Below are 13,569 nucleotides of genomic sequence, written 5' to 3'. Positions count from 1 at the left end.
CACAGCTAAAATGAATTGAATACGGGGAAAAGATCAACGATAAGGAGTTTTCTCCTCCATTTACCTTAATATTGCGACAGCCAATGAGGACCCTTTAAGGGGGAACATATGCGAAATTTCAACGCTTAAAAAAATCTCAGAAAGTCCAAAGTTTCCATGAAGTGCAACTAAATTTGGCACTGTTGTTGAGAAATGCTATATATATAGACACTTGTTTTCATGTTTGTTGACTTTATACTCTTCCATTTATAAAGAATTGAAATTTTTTCAACAGGGTGAGTACATATGCTCCTTTTTTAAAACATCTATCAGAACGAAATTAATGCGTTTTTGTACAAAATTTGATATACCATTATTAGAGACAATGGTGGAACAGAATTTTGATATCTTCTTTTGTTGGATTTTTACAGCTCTCCAGATATCTGTGAAATAAAAAATGCAGCCAATTCTAGTGCTTTTCTCTTACATAAATGCCTCAGTACTGTATGAAATAAAAATTCCTTCCACAGAATATTTCACCATACTATAGACTAGTTGCGCGCCAAATTTATGTACTCCAGAGTCATTGATTTGTGAGGAAAAGGTACACGAAGTTTCCAACAAGGAACTCATGTGAAACCTCAAAGATCTGACACCCCTCAAAGATCTGACACCATTTGTATAAAACCTTGCTTCTGTGAGTGAACTACTGCAAACCATATGCATACTCCTCTTCGTCCTCAAGTAGTCTTTACTTTTCTTGTCTTCTTTTGTTAGTCTAATTTTCAACCTAAGAAGCAATAATGTTATCTGTCTCCTGTTATCGATTTCTTTCGATACTGGTAATGTGAAAGCGCTTGGATCAAATCCTGGCCTCTGTAGAGTTCGGAGTCTGCCAAGATTGTTAAAGTGCAGCAATTACACTCTGCGTGCTGTAGATCCCACACACAGCTTTCGTAACCTTTACAATCACTTGTAAACAAACACCATAAACCAAAGGATACAAAATTACTGGCAGTGATGCTGTTCCACAGTGTTCTTGATGTACTACACAAATATTCCCTGCATGATGACGGCATAAAACTAGCAGAAAACGCAGCAGGAATAAATAACTTGAGAACGTATAGAACAAGAAAGGAGCATGGTCCCATGCAAGCTTTCGCTAGTTGCTATTTTTATCACCCGTAAGAGTAGAATTGGAAGGTAATATTCAAGAACTTCAGTACCATGTAGAAAGTGAAGAGCCAATAAAAATTTTTGACAAGTTTGGTCGCTTTAAAGTACGTTCCTCCACTTCACTACCATGTAGAAAGTGAAGAGCCAATAAAAAATTTTTCACAAGTTTGGTCGCCTTCAAGTACGTTCCTCCATAATAATGAGTGAAGGGAGTAAGACACAGCTATTATTATTATTACTATTATTATTATTATTGTGGACTTCGAAAAAAGGATTAAATAGGGACTACTTAGAACTAACATAGCAAATACGCGGCAAAGATTTGCAGTCGATTGTCACTACATTCCAGCAAATTAAAAGCGTATAACAGTACTATTTCTTAAGCAAAGAAATTTTGTCGGCGTAATTGGGTCACCCCGTTATTTTTCTTTTTTTTATGGGCCTCGAGTCGTGCCAGCGGTCGGTGCGCGGCCGCTGTGGCGTCGGTGTCGGCGTCTTACCTGAGGGCGGCGCAGGCGACCATGGCAGCGCGTCGCGTGTCGGGTCGAGCTGCGTCGACGCTACTGGCTGGCGGCGCCCTGCGCCCTCACGCGCTGCCCTACGCTCCATCTCCCCCCCCCCCCCAAACCCCTCGTCCCCCTCCCCATACTCTCCGCACAGCGACGCCGACGCCGACGCCGAGCGCCGCTGCCACCCCGCTGCGTCCCGCCGCTGCCAGCAGACGCAGCGCGGCAGGCCATTGTTACAGCCACGTTCCGGACGCAACTCGGCGCCACGGCCGCCTGCCTGACTCTCTGCCCTGCGCTTCTTGTGTGCCGGCCGTATTCCCCGCCGACTACTTTGGAAGTCTCGCCAAGTCTTAGCTTCCGCTTCCGACTGAACGCCGGTCGACACCCAACCATTACTATGTGGCGATTGTCCAGTGAGAATAGACACGCCTGTAACTTGCTGAGACTAGAGGGTGTGCTAAGGAATTTACTTCCTGTTATTATGACCGCCATCTTCCTCACCACAGCTGGCACTGATGCTATGTTATTAAAAACTCTGCATCTTCATACACCCATGCAAATCATTTTCAAGTGCATGACAGAGGGTATTTAGCATTGTACCATATGTTTGTTACACTACTGGCCATTAAAATTGCTACACCATGAAGAAGACGTGCTACAGACGCGAAATTTAACCGACAGGAAGAAGATGCTGTGGTATGCAAATGATTAGCTTTTCAGAGAATTCACACAAGGTTGGCGCCGATGGCAACATCTACGACGTGCTGACATGAAGAAAGTTTCCAACCGATTTCTCATACACAAACAGCAGTAGAACGGTGTTGCGCCGGCCGCGGTGGCCGAGCGGTTCTAGGCGCTTCAGTCCGGAACCCCGCTGCTGCTACGGTCGCAGGTTCGAATCCTGCATCGGGCGTGGATCTGTGTGATGTCCTTAGGTTAGTTAGGTTTAAATAGATCTAAGTCTAGGGGACTGATGACCTCAGATGTTAAGTCCCATAGTGCTCAGAGCCATTTGAACCATTTGACCGGCGTTGCCTGGTGAAACGTTGTTGTGATGCCTCGTGTAAGGAGCAGAAATGCGTACCATCACGTTTCCGGATTGTAGCCTATCGCGAATGCGGTTTATCGTATTGCGACACTACTGCTCGCGTTGGTCGCGGTCCAACGACTACTAGCAGAATATGGAATCGGTGGGTTCAGGAGGGTAATACGGAACGCCGTGCTGGATCCCAACGGCCTCAGATCACTAGCAGTCGAGATGACAGGCATCTTATCCTCATGGCTGGAACGGATCGTGCAGCCACGTCTCGATCCCTGAGTCAGCAGATGGGGACGCTTGCAAGACAACAACCATCTGCACGAACAGTTCGACGACGTTTGCAGCAGCATAGACTATCAGCTCGGAGACCGTGGCTGCGTTTACCCTTGACGGTGCATCACAGACAGGAGCGCCTGAGATGGTGTACTCAACGACGAATCTGGGTGCACGAATGGCAAAACGTCATTTTTTTGGGTTGAATCCAGATTCTGTTTACAGCATCAAAAATATTTCAAATGGCTCTGAGCACTATGGGACTTAACATCTCAGGTCATCAGTCCCCTAGAACTTAGAACTACTTAAACCGAACTAACCTAAGAACGTCACACACATCCATGCCCGAAGCAGGGTTCGAACCTGCGACCGTAGCAGTCGCGCAGTTCCGGACTGAAGCACCTACAACCGCTCTTTACAGCATCATGATGGTCGCATACGTATTTGGCGAAATCGCGGTGAACGCACATTGGGAGCGTGTATTCATCATCTCCATACTGGCGTATCACCCGGCGTGATGGTGTGGGGTGCCATTGGTTACACGTCTCGGTCACCTCTTGTTCGCATGCCCAAACAATGTACACCACTGGCCATTAAAATTGCTACACCAAGAAGAAATGCAGATGATAAACGGGCATTCATTGGACAAATATATTACACTAGAACTGAGAGTTGATTACATTTTCACGCAATTTGGAAGCATAGATCCTGAGAAATCAGCACCCGAACAACCACCTCTGGCCGTAATAATGGCCTTGATACGCCTGGGCATTGAGTCAAACAGAACTTGGATGGCATGTACAGGTACAGCTGCCCATGCAGCTTCAACACGATACCACAGTTCATCAAAAGTAGTGACTGGCGTATTGTGATGAGCCACTTGCTTGGCCACCATTGACCAGACGCTCTCAATTGGTGAGAAATCTGGAGAATGTGCTGGCCAGGACAGCAGTCGAACATTTTCTGTATCCAGAAAGGCCCGTGCAGGACCTGCAACATGCGGTCGTGCATCATCCTGCTCAAATATAGGGTTTCGCAGGGATCGGATGAAGGGTAGAGCCACGGGTCGTAGCACATCTGAAATGTAACGTCCACTGATCAAAGTGCCGTCAATGCGAACAAGAGGTGACTGAGACGTGTAACCAATGGCACCCCATACTATCACGCCTGGTGATACGCCAGTATGGCGATGACGAATACACGCTTCCAATGTGCGTTCACCGTGATGTCGCCAAACACGGATGCTACCATCATGATGCTGTAAACAGAACCTGGATTCATCCTAAAAAATGACGGTTTGCCATTCGTGCACCCAGGTTCGTCGTTGAGTACACCACCGCAGGCGCTCCTGTCTGTGATGCAGCGTCAAGGGTAACCGCAGCCACGGTCTCCATGCTGCTGCAAACGTCGTCGAACTGTTCGGGATCGAGAAGTGGCTGCACGATCCGTTACAGCCATGCGGATAAGATGCCTGTCATCTCGACTGCTAGTGATACGGGGCCGTTGGAACCCAGCACGGCGTTCCGTGTTACCCTCCTAAACCCACCGATTCCATGTTCTGCTAACAGTCATTGGAGCTCGACCAACGCGAGCAGCAATGTCGCGATACGATAAACCGCAATGGCGATAGGCTACAATCCGACCTTTATCAAAGTCGGAAACGTGGTGGTACGCATTTCTCCTCCTTACACGAGGCATCACAACAACGTTTCACGTGGCAACGCCGGTCAACTGCTGTTTGTGTATGAGAAATCGGTTGGAAACTTTTCCCATGTCAGCAAGTTGTAGGTGTCGCCACCGGCGCCAACATTGTGTAAATGCTCTAAAAAGCTAATCATTTGTATATCGCAGCATCTTCCTGTCGGTTAAATTTCGCGTCTGTAGCACGTCATCTTCGTTGTGTAGCAATAGAAGTAGTGTAGTTACATGTTCGGTACATCATTTTAACGACTGTTTGATCGAAATGATGTGGGATGAGTCAGTTTACAAGAAATGTATAGGCTGTTGTAAACATTAATGAACACATTATTATTTTAGTCCTACTCATGCAACTAGTGTTTTTGTGTACTGGCTACAAATTTTTAATTAGAAATTTGTCAGTGCAATACAATGATTTGTCCAGGAGAAATTATTTTAAATTACAGTTAAAACCACCTACGCTACGTGACAGACATGTATGATATTGGACAAATGATCAGAAATTTTTGTTGCTGTATATTGAACATTTGTAACAATGTAATCTATTGTAAATTCATACCTATTGTGTATTCATACAGCTGTTCTTAGTCATAGAACGTATTATTTATTCTCATTCCGTTGCTTGTGCATAAATTGACCATAATCTCACCATTGCCATTTAGAAATTCTTCGTTAAATCCTTGTTTTCTGAAGACATTGTAAATGATAATGGTAGGACTTTTATCAACTTACGCTCTGGGAACGAAATGAGAGTAAATAATATCGTCTATGACTACAAAGAGCAGTATAAATACACTTTTGAGAACACATGGGGGCATAAATATACAGCAGGTTACATTGTTGCAAACAGGAACGTCCATCCTCAATCACTGCTAGGTGTTACGACTTTTAATTCTTCCAAAATACGGAAAGGCCAGTCTATTCATGGCGAAAATCACATTAGATATAGGAATTAACAAGACTGCTAATGAAGCAAGGTGAAAAAAAGATAAATTTAGCATAGGGTCATTCTGGAATGAACCTACAAAATTTTTATATCAGAAACGATTAGAAGAGAAAATAAAAGAAGAACCCGTTAATGCAGAGGGTAACGTAGATCAGGCTTGCGAGGAAACCAAAGAAAGTATTGAAGTAGTAGCTCAAGAAGCACTAGATACACGCACTACAAGGGAAGACAGGAAAAGAAATAGAACGCAATGTTTCTGCAAAGAAACGTACGAAATGTGTAGAAAAAAAAGAGCTCTGCCTATTTGAAATAAAAAACACTCAAAACACAACAGTGTTATCAAGATCACAAGAACTCGTAATGAGACAAAATCATTATTGAATCGTTTCAATAAAGAAACACTGGGAAAACCTTTTGTAAAATTTTAGGACATGACTTCTATCAGTTGCAGAAACAAATTTCAGGAATGAGAAGATAGCAGAGGGAAGAATTATATTGCAATTTTGAAAGTGAGCGACATAAATGAGGAACCATGGATCAAATATTTGAAAGAGTAGTACAGAGGTAAAAATATCACCAGAAAAGGAAGAGAGAACAGAGATCAGTATACAAGCAAATGTTATGTAATTGTTTTACATGCAGAGGTGGAAGAAGATGTAAGTCTTAAAAAAGAAAGTCCCCTGGCAAAGACAGGATTCCAAATGATTTACTGAAGTATGGAGGATACCAACAAACTGAGCAATTAACCAAGTTTGTTAGCAATGTTATAACTGCTAATAAAAGTCCAAACGAGAGAACTAGCTATTACAACCGGCATGTAAAAAAAAGGAACTACAAAGGGATAAATTTACTGAATTCCGTTCCTAAACTCATAACAAAAATGATAGGTGATAAAATAAAAAGCATTACACCATTGCAGAAAAGCAGTAGGGTTTTAGATACGGTATGTCGTGTACAGAAGCACTATTCATTCTCAGACAGGTTTTAGAAAAGTACATTGAATACAACAGAACAGTTTACGTTTCTTTTATTGAGTTACAGAAGACTTTCGATTGGATTCAGTTAATAGAAGTTTTAAACATGCTCTACGACAAGAGGATTCCTTCCAACTTAATAAAAACAACTGAAGATACATGTTCCAACAGCTACATCCATGCAAAAATTAGTTCCAGGTTAACTAGCTGCAAAGCAGTTAATAGTGGCATTAGGCGTGGTGATTCTTTCATCCCGCTACTTTTTAGTATAGTCACGGATGAGGTGATTCAGAACGTATTGACTGGTACTGGTTATAGGATGGCGGACTAAGAAACAAAAATCATTTCTTATCCTGACGATGCAGTTTTACTGTTAAACAGTGTAGATAACTGGCAAAAACTTTTACCTGTATTTAACGTGGCAGCCAGATACCTAAGTATTGTTATACCGACTCAAAAAGCCAAATGTATGACCACATCTATGCAAACAATTATATGCAAACTGGGAGTAGATTGAAAAATTATTCAACAACAACATTTAAATATCCTGCTAGTGAACTATTCAACAGTGAAAATGTCCAAGAGGAAGTTAGAGAAATAGTAGCAAATTGACAGGATGTTTAAATGATAATGTTTGGCAAAAGAAGCGTTTAGGAAATGAGGCACAGGCAAGAATATACAAAACAGAGTGAGATCATCTGTGACATACGCAGCTGATACAAGACCAAAAATATCAAAAACAGAAAGGCTTTTGGAAACCACAGAAATTAAAATCCTGGAAGGATTGCAAGGAATGCGTTGGGAGACAGAGAGACAAGTCAAAGCATTGGAAAAGGATGTAAAATGGACTCTGTTAATGAGTTGATACGTAAAAGAAAACATGAATGAAACGAACACGTAGACAGGATGAAAGGAAGATAGTGAAAATGGTAACAAATAAATCACCAACTGATGAGAGACATACTGGCCATCCAAGGAAAAGATGGAGCAATAACCTCAAGATAGACTGAGGTGTGCTGAAGGAAGAAAGGAAGAAAGAAAGAAAGAAGAAGAAGTCGATACTGAACTCCTTCCAGAGCCACTGACCGCTTTAAGAATGGGTTATAAAGGTCATTTTTCCATCTAGTGTTGTAGGTACGCCTATAATTGTTCTTCTCAAATTGTGATGGGTCATTTATGACGATACTACCCATTACAGTCGCTTATTGAGGGTGTGAAGAACGACTGGTCCACAGCTCTGTGTACACTGTAGTAAGTCTGAGCTTACCGTCGCTGTCTCTACAGGAGCCGAAGTATACTATTGTTCAAAAGTATCCCGACACCCTTATGCAATGTGGAATCGACTCTAGACGTCACGAGAGGCAGACCCACCAGTTAAACGAGGGGGAGGGGGGAATATTGCTTTAGCAGTAGAGATGCAGTAACAGCAGGGTGGATTGGTCGGATGACTTCAAACGTGGTCATTCGATGTCACCCAAGCAACAAATAGATCAAGCACAATTCAACCCTTCCCTAACTCACTAAGTCGATTGTTGGTGATGTGGCTGTGAAGCTGAGACTCAAAGGAACAAAATCAAGCTCAACCAAGTCTAGGCAGATCTAAAGTGCCGATGGTTAGGGACTGTCGTCATTGCGAATGGTGGCTGCAAAATATCAGCGACACGAATTACTCCTGAGCTCCATAGTGCCACCAGCAGTCCAGATAGCTCAACGACTGTGCATGGAGAGATAGATCTAAGTGAGGCTTGAGACTGTGTAAAGAGCGACCACAAAGAGGTGGAATTGTAGAGCAGCTCCAGCAGTGAAGTACGTAGGAGATGCTGTTACAGCATGGGGTAGTTTTGTTGTTAGGATTTGGTCCCCTTATTGCGCTGAAGGAGACGCTAATTCAGAAGTATATTAACACATTTTACAGTATTCTGTACAGTAGAGGAATAGTTCTGAGACTCACAAACCACCATCTGAGAGGTTGAGTTGGACCATTAGAGAGCACAGGGAGTAGCTTACAACTGGTTCACCTATTACTTTAACAACAGACAGCAAAAGGTCATTATTCACAGTGTTGAGAATGGCTGTGCTGTGGGGGTCTGAGTGGCGCACGGTCAAATGGGAGCGGTACCCCAGGGGTCAGTATGGGGCCACTCCGGTTGAAACGTCCCCTTTGAACAATTATACAAGACTGTGCTTAAACTGACACACAATATTTTTAGCGCAACGCAATCTGACTTTCAAAAATCCCTACAAAAGAATGGCCATGACTAACATTAACCTATTCCTTTCACAAATCACTTACCTCACCAAAAATCTTCGTTACTCGAACTACTGCAATACAGCGAGCGCCACTACTGCAAGCTAAATAAAAGATTCAAACTACTGAAGGCACTAACTACTAATAGGCATAGTTAGCAAATGAAAGATTTTAATAGAGAACAAACAATGTATTTACCTTAATAGTGTTGAAAAAACATAATATACATAGCAGTTCATGACATCCAGTCTTACAAATTTCAAAACTCCGCCATTTCTCTCCCCACATCCACCACTGCTGGCGGCTCACCTCCAACTGCGCAACGCTATGCGCTGTTAACATCCAGCTGCCTAACACTACAATGGCAGACAACAATGCAAACTAGCCACAGACTGCACACAGCACAGCCAGTGATTTTCATACAGAGCGCTACGTGGCGTTACCAATAAGAAAACCTAAACAGTCCACTTACACTGTTCCTTCTTTATGTAAATGATATGGCCTCTAATATTACAGGCAATTCTAAAATATTTCTGTTTGCTGCTGACACTAGCTTGGTAGTAAAGGATGTTGTGTGCAACAATGGCTCTTTTTCAAACAGTGCAGTTCAGGACGTAAGTTCATGGCTTGTAGAAAATAAACTAATGCTGAATCACACCAAGTTTTCACAGTTTCTAACACACAATTCGACGAAAACCGACGTTTTAATTTCACAGAATGAGCATACGATTAGTGAAACTGAACAGTTCAAATTTCTAGGTGATCAGGTAGATAGTTAACTGCAATGGAATGCCTTCGCTCATGTTCTTGTTCAAAGACTTAATGCTGCCATTTTTACTATTCGAACGGTATCTGACGTAACTGATAGTTCGACTGCTTTACTTATTGTCATTCTCTTACGTCATATGGTATTATATTTTGGGGTAACTTCTACCCATTCTCAAAGTACCGGGTGATCAAAAAGTCAGTATAAATTTGAAAACTTAATAAACCACGGAATAATGTAAATAGAGAGGTAAAAATTGACACACATGCTTGAAATGACATGGGGTTTTATTAGCACAAAAAAAACACCCCAATTGCTAGACGCATGAAAGATCTCATGCGCGTGTCGTTTTTTGAAGATCGTGTGCTCAGCCGCCACTTTGGTCACGCTTGGCCTCCCAGGTCCCCAGACCTCAGTCCGTGCAATTATTGGCTTTGGGGTTACCTGAAGTCGCAAGTGTATCGTGATCGACCGACATCTCTAGGGATGCTGAAAGACAATATCCGACGCCAATGACTCAACATAACTCCGGACATGCTTTACGGTGCTGTTCACAACATTATTCCTCGACTGCAGCTATTGTTGAGGAATGATGGTAGACATATTGAGCATTTCCTGTAAAGAACATCATCTTTGCTTTGTCTTACTTTGTTATGCTAATTATTGCTATTCTGATCAGATGAAGCGCCATCCGTCGGACATTTTTTGAACGTTTGTATTTTTTTGGTTCTAATAAAACCTCATGTCATTCCAAGCATGTGTGTCAATTGGTACCTCTCTATTTACATTATTCCGTGATTTATCCAGTTTTCAAATTTATTCCGACTTTTTCATCACCCGGTATATTTTTGGCTCAGAAACGGGCAGTTCGGGCATTAAATTGTGTAAGTTCGCGAACCTCTTGTTGATACCCGTTCGCTAGTCTTGGTATTTTGCCATTGGCTCCTCAATATGTATATTCCTTACTGTCGTTTCTTGTTAACAATATCAGCTTATCCCAAGAATTAGCAGCTTTTACTCAGTTAATACTAGGCAGAAATCCAATCTGCATTTGGATTGCACTTCCTTAACTCTTGTGCAGAATGTGTGTAGTTTACTGCTGCATAAATTTTCAAAAAGCTACGACACGAATTCAAAAGACTTTGCAATAATCCAAGCGTTTACAAATTGAAACTGAAGAGCCACTCCTTCTACTCTATTGCGGAGTTACTGGGAAAATTAAGCTGATTCCTATGTTATATTGTTGACTGCGTTTACTTAAACTTATGATTTGACTTTTTTTGGATTAATGAACATTTTATTTTATCTGTTATTACTTTTGTGTTGTAATTTCATGTACTGACACTTTCCATGACCTTGGAGATTTGCTCCTCAATTTGGTCCTACGGAACTAGACATGTAAATAAAAAGAAATAAATAAAAAAGTCTAACAACTTCATTGGTCGAAGCCTCTTTTTGGAAGATTGCGAGTACCGACCTACGACAAATCGCTGCTCCAAAAATTTGCGAGCGCTGACCTACGTTATTTCTCTGCTCCCAACGTTGCTAGTGCTGACTAACCAAAAATGATCCTGCCAAAACTTTCTGAAAATTTCCTTTTGCAATAATTACGATCGTGACGCGCGCAGCCCGCCAGCACAGTACAAAGACTTGCTTGTGTCTCCCACGCTACAGCGAAATGTAATCTCTCATAGGCTGGTAGCACTCTGCGGGTGGTCAAGAGCCTTCAGAGAAGCTCCATATTCATATCCGCCACAGCGGCGGGATCTAAGGGTGGTCACTGAACTTCTCAGCCCGCAGGCGCCATCCTCCTCAAGCATCGCTAATTTGGTCAAAGGCTTACGCCGCCTTCGGCCACACGGAATGGTCAGAGGGCTTTCCAACTATTGTGGCTCCCAGACTTCTGATGATATATTGGCACCTAATTATTTCTTGAGAAAACAGGCACATGAGACGTAACTGTGAAAGTAAAGGATCATGCGTCCTAGATAACACAGTCGTAGTATTTGATAAAAATGTGCCTGGGTTAACAAGAAGAGCATCGTAGATGAAATTACTCTTACGCTCCGTACAAAGTCAGCTGGTCGAAGCTGCAGAATAAAATTAAAGTGAGTCCTCTTTGAAACTGGCTTGTAGGTGTCAGATTACTTAGCAGCGAAAATTCAGCTGATAAATTCCTACGACAGCGAAGATCAGGCGCAAGCAGAATCCAAGAACTGTGAAAATGGATATGTCCTCTCACTTCTCTTTTCAGTGGCCACTGTAGATGCGGTCGCCTGTCAGGGGTATTTCCATCGCTTCCGTGACCACTTTTCCCCAAAAGCAAGCAGTGGCCGCACTCAGTGTTGATCCACTGAGTAGCCCATGCAGATAAAATGTTCATTTGCCATGGTTTTTTCGCTTGAAGAACAATTGCCTGTCATTAATTCTCAAAACACCTTTTTTGCGCCACATTTTACTGTACAACATTTATACCGTCAGAAATATAACACATCCGCGCCTTTCATTATTGCAAGTCTCCTGCAGCCTATTATCGACTGAAACAAGATCATTGCCACTTGACGTTCTTGAATGGTTTTGGGTATTTTTCCGTATATATTCCCCACGCAAGGAAGGAAGGAAAGCCGTGAGTAACGAAACAGAAACCTCCCTGATATTGCTTCTGACCGTGTTCGTAGAAAAAAATTAAACAGTGAAATCATTTATCTCTAATAATTAAGCGGAATTTCTCGGAAAAACGTATTGAAATTGGAGAAAATCCGATACGATTCTAATAAAATGAGTATAAGATATCATGCTTGTATTTTTCGAGTGACAAGAAAAACAAAGTATTGACTATTCGCAGAATTTATTAAATATTACATTCACTCGGACTTAAACAATTACTACTATTCACCAAACAAGAACGCAAGATCCAAAATGGCTCTAGAATACTGTTCTATTACGAATCCTGATACGTAAAATGACGACAGCCAGCAAGCATATGTCAGATTTAAAGTTTTCACGAGGTCTAAATGCTTCAGCAATGAAAATCAATCTACTCTCCTGATTGGTCGCCACCAATGATTTAATGACGGGTACTATAGGACACATGTGATTTTTAGCACTTAGTATTAGACAATACGTAACTGGCCGTTCGATACACATAAACATGCAAAACAAAGGACTAACTCTAACAGACACTGCAAATAAACATTTTTTGTAGCAATGAAACAAATTTTGGAAGCGTGATTCAAAGTGCCTGGGATTTAAAATAAGTGGCATAGACGAGAAGTCGTAAAAGTAAGTTCTGCAAAAAATGGCAGGTTTATTAACATAAGTCTTTATGATAGCAATTTATGAGAGAAGAGCCCCAAATAGCCCCAACGTGCGATGAAAAAACGCTGAACTGTGGGGAACGGCGTGTTGTTATCCCACGATGGCGACGCGTAAACCGTATTTGAGTGATCTTTGTGAACTGCGTTGGAATTGTCCTCCAGAAACTGTCCGCTTTTATGCCAAGGAAATAAGAAGTGTGTTATTGAAAGTCTATTCGTTGGCCGAAGCATCTCTAGTTCATGAAGCAGACAAAATGTGTTCTGCGTTTCTATCTGTAGTTCATAGCATGTGATCAGTATCAAAAACAGTTCACTTAGTAATTACTTACTCCATTGTCTGGAGGGAGTTGCTTTTGACTCATTTTGTGAAATATTAGCCCATGTTAGGAAGTACAGGATGGTTATAATTACTGAACCTTCGCTACTTGAGCCACTACAGACGAAAAACTATAAGGGATGATCAGAAAGTATCATGTAATGTGTCATGACACCAATGCAGGTATATAAGCACCGACATCTAGGTAAGGGATTAAAGTAGCGTTCGTGTTTTTTTTTTTTTTTTTTTGCCAGGTACGTCCGGCAAATGCGGAAACGTGAACTACGCAACGTTATTACCGAATCGGTTCAAACAGGTCCAATCTGTT

This window comes from Schistocerca serialis, chromosome 5, assembly GCF_023864345.2.
Source record: "Schistocerca serialis cubense isolate TAMUIC-IGC-003099 chromosome 5, iqSchSeri2.2, whole genome shotgun sequence".
NCBI lineage: Eukaryota > Metazoa > Arthropoda > Insecta > Orthoptera > Acrididae > Schistocerca > Schistocerca serialis.
Note: the sequence above shows the minus strand (reverse complement) of the source record.